This window comes from Bidens hawaiensis, unplaced genomic scaffold (assembly GCF_021521415.1).
Source record: "Bidens hawaiensis isolate Kalapana, Puna unplaced genomic scaffold, B.hawaiensis_p1.1 tig00001032_1, whole genome shotgun sequence".
In the NCBI taxonomy this organism is placed as follows: domain Eukaryota; kingdom Viridiplantae; phylum Streptophyta; class Magnoliopsida; order Asterales; family Asteraceae; genus Bidens; species Bidens hawaiensis.
Genome location: NW_027491060.1, coordinates 1,821,036 through 1,830,044, shown reverse-complemented (window position 1 = coordinate 1,830,044; position 9,009 = coordinate 1,821,036). Strand labels below are relative to the sequence as shown.

The 9,009-nt window shown below is 35.7% G+C and overlaps 1 pseudogene across 1 annotated transcript; it reads right to left on the bottom strand.

Annotated features, from left to right (window-relative positions):
* Positions 1 to 2,083: 2,083 nt before the first annotated feature.
* LOC143554857 (7-deoxyloganetin glucosyltransferase-like) lies at positions 2,084 to 4,193 on the bottom strand (annotated as a pseudogene). Its single transcript, XR_013139092.1, has 2 exons — positions 3,437 to 4,193; positions 2,084 to 3,128 (listed from the first exon to the last, which is right to left on the bottom strand). The product of XR_013139092.1 is annotated as a 7-deoxyloganetin glucosyltransferase-like (transcript).
* Positions 4,194 to 9,009: the final 4,816 nt, after the last annotated feature.

The following is a 9,009-nucleotide window of genomic DNA, read 5'->3' as shown; positions in this document are numbered from 1 at the left end:
CCCTTTCAGAAAAACACCAACCAATTAATTACATCCAACGGAAAGAACAAAAACATAAACTAATTACCTGATGAGCAGCTCGCTTCTACACTTTCGTTGATCGCCCCCTTGACCAACTCTTGCTTCATGACATTTAGTTCCTCTTGTAAAGTAGCATGAATACGTTCTCGACGGTAATTTGCGACCTACACAAAGGAACTATTAAATTGCATATCTAAATATACTTGAATAAATGAAATCTAATAACTAAAGACAGTTAAAAGGGTATCAAGAGACACCTGTGATCCTCCATGCCCGTCAGACACCAAAAAATAGCAGTTAAATGACTCAACTTATGGTTGACCCCATGATCTGCAACAGACATCATAATTATAAACTGAGGAACAACAATAACATACTCCATTTCAGCCCTTTTAAATGCATGCTCGTTTCTTCCAAACTAATTACTTTTGCAACTATGTGGCTATTATGTATATCCTCAATAGCCATAACAGATGCTTGTCAGTTACCTAAATTTGCATTCATGGGTAACAATTCACTGTTTATTTTAATTGGTCATCACCAACTGACATAATTTCATCAGCATCAGTTTCTTGAATAATAATTTATCACCAACTCCATATTTTTGTTAATCTGTTGCAAATTCAAATAAGATTCGCTTAGTGAAATCAACATAATCATTTTGAAGCGTAGAGTTTTCAGAAATTTGGATTGGCTAAACTAATTGTAACGGAAACTTAAGGTGAGTTTGATTTCATTTGGTCAACATTTAGTTTACACAATATTTATTTATAATCAAAATAACTGAAACCAAACCGAAACTTAATATTTATTTTTGTTAAAATTTAAACAGTTAGGAAGTCTATTAACACTTACATTCATCATGCATGAATTGTAAATGGTAATCCAGAAAGCAAACTTTTCTTAATCGACCTATGCAAGTTTCCCAAGTAGGAGACTCTAAATTGATTATTTACACGGCGCCGATAAATGATAATGCCTGTTATATTATTATTATTATTATTATTATTAATATTATTATTATTATTATTATTATTATTATTATTATTATTATTATTATTTTGTCGTCGACAAATTAAATTGCGCAAGGCCTTATCCTATTGACCACACGTCGGCATTTCAAGTCAACTTTAGATTCCCAACTTGTACGTAACATCATGCATGTGTGAGTGGATCAAAGTAATGGTGGTATGGGCAAGTGAATGGGCTTTTTTTGGCGATGGGACGTGGTATAATAATTTTTTATTATACTTTTAATCATATAATTTTTGTTTTGTCTGACTAGTTTAAGGTGAATAGGAGACTTAATTGATTTTATTTTTGACCGGCTCTTTGACACCAATCATTAACATGTTGAACCCCTATAAGGAATGAAGCCACCACACTAGGAATTTAACGAAAACTAAGAATATAAGCGAAAACTTATGGAAGCGAATACTTTGTATGTTTGAAAACTTGTGGTCCTTGTATGATGTGAATGTTGATAATTGCTTCTGAATATGGTACACTCGTTCAAGTGTTCAATCCATAAACATTACCTTGCAATGAAGACATTTACGATATTAGGTGTGTTCTAGATCCCTTCTTTTACGTATTTTCACGGCAGTATGCATACTTGACGAATTATAGATTATAGAATATGGTTTTACAACAAAGTACAGTACTATAATAGTGAAGTTAATATGTTTTAGAGTAATGTATAGTGTTGTAGACTTGTAGTAAAGTGAGTGTTTTATAATAAAGTTAACTTGATTTAAAGTAAAGTATATTGCTACGGTTGTACAACTGCCATTTAAAGTTAAAATGGCGACAGTCATTTCTATAGTAAGGAACATAGATTTATCTATATATAGTGAGGTAACATGTTGGAAGCAACCTGGAAATCATTACACCATTTATGTTTTTATACTTTTATTTTGTGAATTTTTACATTTTATAAACTTTAATAATGTTTATAATAATCACAACACAGCATATTTCTTTCTTTAACATACATAGATTTGATAGGTTAATCAATAACTAATATTACAATCAAAGAAAACATTTTACTTATCAATCAGGGTTCTAAAAACATGGGTGTAAATTAATGATCATGTATGATTTAAATTACATTGACAAAAACAAATGCAATAATTGTAAATTGTGACGTATGACTTGAAATGCTGCAATGATCTTTTACAATGACTTGAATCTTAGGATTGAAAGAGGACTTGGTTGATCAAGTTATCTATGTTTAACACCGATGATGAGGATTCGGCCTTGTTCTTCCAAACCATAGCCATCTTTCTCATATCTTTGCCTTTTTCTTCCACCATTAAAGTGTTCACAAGATTTTCAACTTGTTTTCTATGGACATCACTATCGATCTCCATCCCAATGCCCCATTTATTACAGCTATACCAACAATTGGTCTGTTGTTCCGCAAAGAACGGCCAACAAATCATAGGAACTCCACACGATATGCTCTCTATTGTCGAGTTCCACCCACTGTGTGTTAAAAACCCTCCAATTGATGGATGATTTAGAACTTTTTGTTGAGGGCACCAAGTCGTCAACATCCCCCTCTTTCTCGTCGCTTCAACGAACTCTGGTGGTAGCATCTGGGAGTCTCCAGAAACCAAATCTGGTCGAATAACCCATAAAAAGGTTTGATTGCTATTTGCAAGCCCCCATGAAAACTCAACCAGTTGATGAGGTGTCATCACGGTTATGCTTCCAAAGTTAACATAAACAACCGAATTAGCTTCTTTTGAATCAAGCCATTCCATGCATTTTGTGTCTTCTTTCCACAGGCTCGAACCCCGACAATTTCAGGTCCTTTTCCACCATACTGTTGGCAATGGTGTGTAGTGGTCCAATTGGGAAAACAGTAGTGTAAATGGAAGATAGCTCGTTTAAGACATCATGCTCTAGGTCTTGGAAGGTGTTTATTATTACTGCCGAAGCTTTTTTGGCTTTAGCAGTTTCCCGGATACAAAAATTAACCATGAATTCGTCTGGATTTGTGCTTCTAAGAAACGATGGCATGTCCTTCAAGCGTATGCCTTTCATGCTAGGTATGCAATCAACTATTGTGTCCAAGTATCCATTGGTTAAATCAGCAGAATCTATATGATTAAGAGAAAAAAAAAGTTATAACATGCACTCCAAGATATATCACTACTAGAAAACAAGTCATTTTCTCACAAAAAAAATATTCCTATAAATTTCTCACAACAAGTAGTTCCAACATATTTACAACAAAAAAAATAAGTTTTTGTAGGAAAGTTGTAGAAAGTTTACGGTCACATGTTTTTATAGCAATTTTGTAAGAAAAGTTGTTGGAAAACGGTTGAAACACGATTCCAAGTACGTGTTTTTCCAACGTAACTTTTTGTTATAAAAACATCTATTTTTCTAGTATTGAATTGAGTACCTTTTAGTGGAATGAATTCATTTTGCCTGAGTGTGTTATAGTGTGCATAACCCAAGAAGCCACAAGCACTAGTTGTCCAAAACAGAATTCCCGGGATACCCAATTCATCTGCCGCATCAAGTGTGAAGCTCATTACACCGTCCCCAACTATACAACTCACTGGAGGTGTCGTTGTGGACACGTTGAGTTTCGAGAGGAGCTTCTTAAAAGGTTCCAGACATGTTTCAGAGGTGGACTTGCATAAGGATGGGATGTCTTGGGTCGCATCTAGGTTTTCGGGTGGCGGGAGGCCATCAGGAATGGTCTCAAACTGAAAAGATTTGTAGCGGTTGAGGGCGTCTAAGCCCTGCGTTTTAACGAGGCGTTGGTGGTTGAATTCGGTGTTGACGAAGGTTATATGGAAGCCTTTGGAATGGAGGATTTTGGCAAGTAATGGCATGGGATTAATGTGACCTTGTGCTGGAAATGGTATGCAAACTGCATGAGGCTTCATCATATTCATGGAACCCATTTTTTACAAATCCATTTTCTTGAGTGTAGTGTGTGTTTTATATTCCCTCCTTGTGTAGGGTTTTATAGGACATAAAATAAGGGTTACATGAAAACACAAAATTGATTTACATGAGAAATATAAAATAAAAAATTAGTTCACATTGCGTCAAACAAATAATAATGATCTCTTTTTTTTATTATCTTCTGGCAACGCCTTATCTTTTTGACCATATATATAAGTTGACATTGACGGTTAATGGCACAAATTGATTGTACCTGTTTTAGGTGATGAAACGTGGGGTAACCTTTCATATATCAGAAGTCGGCCTCGTATTGCTAACTTCAATTTCAATGGTTGTACTGTTAACATAAATCAAGAAAGCTAAAAAACATTAAATGTGTGTGTTTTACATAAATCAAGCAAGCTAGAAAACATTAAATGTGCGTGTGTTTACTATTTACTTTAATTTTAAGTTCACATTAAGAATTAAGGAGTGAGCAAATTAACCGCCATAACCGTTAATTGAATCGATTTTAACCGACATAATCGATGGGTCGGTTAATTGATTTTTGAAAACCACCAAATACAAGTCGGTTTTTGTTGAAAATAATTTTAAGCCCGTCATAACCGAACCGCCCCATTTATTTGACTATGAAATGAGATATATGTATTTGTAGATGAATTAATAGCTAATGTATATCAGTATATGTATTGTTAAAAAATCCTAAACGGATTTATATGTGTTATTTACAAAATGATAAGCGGACTTATAAAGTTAAAACGAATTTATAAAACTAAAAAGAATCCACTCTTCACTTTCTCATTCTTTTTCGTTATCTTTAGTACTTTTTATGTCAATTGTGGAGTTGTCCATGTTAAACTTTGTATGATGTTATTCACTTCTTCATGTTATTCTTTGCCCAGCTTTAGAATTCATATATACATTATTAAAACTATTTTTATAAATAGAAATGTATTGAAAACTAAAATAAAAGTATCAAATTTCTAGTGTGGTTTATAAATCATGTTTCGTTATACATGAGTAAAGTACATTACTTTTAGGCCTAGTGACATTGTTTTGGTCACGGTTAATCGACCCATAACCGACTCGTTATAATCTTAAAAACCGATTAACCGAAACCACCCTAACGGATCAGTTATGGTTATGGTTATCAATTAACCGACATGTCGGTTATGGTTATGGATTTGACCCAAAACCGCTCCAAACCAACCTATGCACACCCCTAGTTCACATAGTCGCATAATGTCTTAATTTGTCGTATCATATGGAAGATCCAAGATAAAAGATTTTGGGCGTTAATTAGAAAAATTAATGTAATTTTAATATAACAAACGTGTAAGTTACAAATTTTATCATTTTATGTTGATGTCTAGCGATATGCTAGTTTCCTTTGTTAGTACTATACCGTCATTCAAAACAAGTATCTTGTAGAAGAGCCAAGTTGAGGTATCCTTAACTCAAACTCAGCTAATATAGTTTACAAGAATTCTTTTTTTAATGCATCGTGTGTAAGTGTGTTGACATGTTCTCTTTCGTTGAAGATTTATTATTATGTGTAATTATTTTCAACCATGTGTTTATTTAGTTATTTTGTCATATATATAGTTCTTAACATAAATAAATATAATAGTATATATTATACTAGTTTTTATTCCCCCGTATTATGGGGGTTGTTTTATATTGTTTGTTCTAATATTTATTTATGTTTGAATTTATATTTTTTTATTGTATGAAAGTTAATAATATATTTATGATTTGATGATAAATTGTTTCACAAATAAATGAGATGTTAAAACCGGTTTAAAAGCTATATGGTTTTGATGAGACCCAGGACCCGTTTACATTTTTTATAATAAAATTGGTTTTTTTAATTATAAATAATATTTATGAAAGTTAATAATATACTTATGTGTTGGTGCAGGTGGTGAGTTGCCAAGATGATCCCAATGCATCGAAAGGTGCAGGTGGTGAGTTGCCAAGAACTGTACAAGCTCTTGGGACTTCCACAACTCAGGGGGAGTCGACAAGTGCAGCTGGTGGTGATGATGTGGTGGTAGTGGATGTTGAGGAGATGGATGATGAGTTTATAGGTGATGATTGTGACATCTGCCCCGATCCGACCCGACCCAGGTACCCGTTTCTCTGACCCGATCTCTCTTTTATTATTTAATATTTATACTTATATTTTATTTTTAATAATAATAATATATATTTCCTTCCCGCCTCTTTCTCTCTCTTTCTTTCCGCCGTCCCCTCCCTCTTCCTTCTCTCTTTCCGCCTTCTTTTCCCTCTTGTCGCCGTCCCGCCCTTACGCCTTGTTTCCCTCTTTTTCTTCTAACTCTTTGCTTGTCCTTTGGTTCTTCCCGCCTAAGGATGTCTGCAGCTCCACGCGCCAGACTCCTTACATGGAAGCCTGCGTGAAGACATCTTGTTCCTGCGATGCGTGAAGAGAACTCTTCTCGCAGCGCGCTAAGAATGCATGTTCTTCCCGCAATGCGCTAAGAATGTATGTTCTTCCCGCGATGCGCTTAGAATTCTAGTTCTTCACGCAGCACGCTAAGGATTTGTGATTCTTCCCGCAGTGCGCTAAGGATTGTTGTGCCAGCCTTCGCGCTCGCGCACTCAGCCTTCCCGCGCTTAACCCTTGTATCTTCTGTTTATTCTAGCCGTTTGCTTTTGTAAATGTCTTTTCTTCTGAGCTGTTGACCTAACCTATCTAATGTCTGAATGGTTACTTTCGGCGCAGCATGCGTACCAACCCCATTGGTTGGTAGAAAAAGTGACTGACATTATCTTTTGAGATCTGCTTTTGCCATGCTTTAACCAGTAACTTTATCTGTCCTCTCCCATGCCTTTTTCTGAATCCTGTCAGCCTTTTCCTCTTTTTCCCTGCTACCATATCTTTTGATATCTTTACTTTTCAGAACTTTTTACTGTTGATACCTTTTCTTTTACTTTTGGAGATCTTTTCTAGGGTTTGTGTCCCCTAGGGTTTGCCTATATATAGTACTATTTTCTTAACACTTCACACACTACACTTATTCTCTTCCTCCCTTTTTGCTCTCTGCCGTTGTTCTTCAGCCGCCTCCCTCCTCTCTTGCCTCCGTTTTCTCCTCTCCTCTGCCCTGTTTTCCGGTAATATATTATATATAATAACTTATTAATTATGCTAACTTATAATCAAGACTTAAAACAAATCATTAAAACAATAATCTTGTTTATAGGTTAACTTGTGCTTGTTTAAAGTTGGTTCTTGCTTTATCTATCATCGCATCTTTATCAAGTGAGTTATCTCGTATCTAATCCCTTTTTATTTTAAATGCTTTGGGATGTTCATGTGTTCATACAAAACTTGAGTCTTAAACTTGTTTATGAACTTTAGTCGCGCAGTATCCCATGTGTTGAGGACGTTTACTTGGCTGTTTATTTGTATGTGTGTATCATTAACCGCTTTGTTCGGCCTATTCCGCAGTTCCGTTGGTACCATTAGTTGAACACGGGAGACCTATCGTTTACGGTTTTCTTTGTTTACACTTGCACAGATGTTTTCTCGTTTTTGTGCTCAATTGGGAGCACGGATTGAACTATGAACTATGAGCTATGATCTATTTAGGCTTGATCACAATCTGATTGCACCCTTGTTAAACACCAGACATACACATGTTGCGCGCAGATTTATTGTTATCTATGTACTGTATTAAACTTGATTTCTCACCAACACGCAAGTGTTTGACGTTTATTTTAACACATGTTCAGGTTTGCAGTAGCTGTTTTGGAGCTTGTGGACACATAGGAAGTTTCTTTATTTTGGACCTAGATTAAAATGTATCAAGACAAGTTATTGCTGTTCGAATATTATGATTTATAATATATTGATTTATGATGATTTATGTTCTCTTGTTTACCCTGCGCGTGCGTGAATGAATGTATTTATTAAATATTGACACCCAATAGTGTCACGAGTAATGAAACAATATGTGGCGCCCCGATGTATAATCCGCCTTTGGTCGGGGTGTTACAGATTGGTATCAGAGCTCGTTGACTTTAGGATAGGTGGTTAGACGTAACGGCCTAGAATACCTAAGAGTCCCTTCTCGCGCATGAGAGAAATCTCATGTTTGCGCGCTTATTGTTAATTACTCGTTATTTATGAATATGCTCGCACTTGCGCGGTATATGATTTTATGTTTTATTTCGCGATATTTCGATTTTTGCTGAATTTCGATTTTTATTGATTTTTTCTGCCTATTCGTTTGTTGGGATTTGAAGATCCGAAAAGTCATGGTGATACATGAATAGTTGATTTTCAATTTCCATTTACGATTATGTTCTGAGGTTGGAGACTTGAAAAGTCATGGTGATACATGAATTGTCAACCTCCAATACTCATTTTCTTGTGTATTTTATATTAAAGATTGAAAAGTCATGGTGATACATGAATCGCCAATCTCCAATACTCGTTTGCCCGTATATTTTAAATTGGGAATTCGGAAAGTCATGGTGATACATGAATTGTCGATTCTTGATTCGAATTTGTTACCTTTATTAAGTCTGCATTTAGGGTCATTTATTTTACTTTAACTTTTGACTGTAACTGACTCCGTGAAACCAAGCTTTATAAGATTAAAACTTTGCGCTAAAACCAAGATATTAACTAAAATTAAAATTTTTATAGAATGCCTCCGCTATCTCGCCGATTTCAGAGAAGAGAGGCCTCGCGCATGCGTAGACAGCAACGTTCCCAGGAAATGGCCGCCGTGATAGCCCAAGCCTTGAGCCAAAACAATACCTCCAGTTACAACATTAAGTCCTTTAACGCGGGTAACCCTCCAAAGTTCACAGGTCTTGAAGGAGCCACCGTGATGCTCCAATGGCTCGAAAAGATTGAAAACACTTTCCTCCATACCCAATGCCCCTCAGACAGACGAACCCTATATGCTTCCAGTGTCACACCCGGCCCTGAGCGGCGGAAACAGCCGGGCGCGCACGAGTGGGGATTGATAATTAAGCACGGGCCATTGCAAAACATTCAAAGATTTTTATTGCGCATGAGAAGTT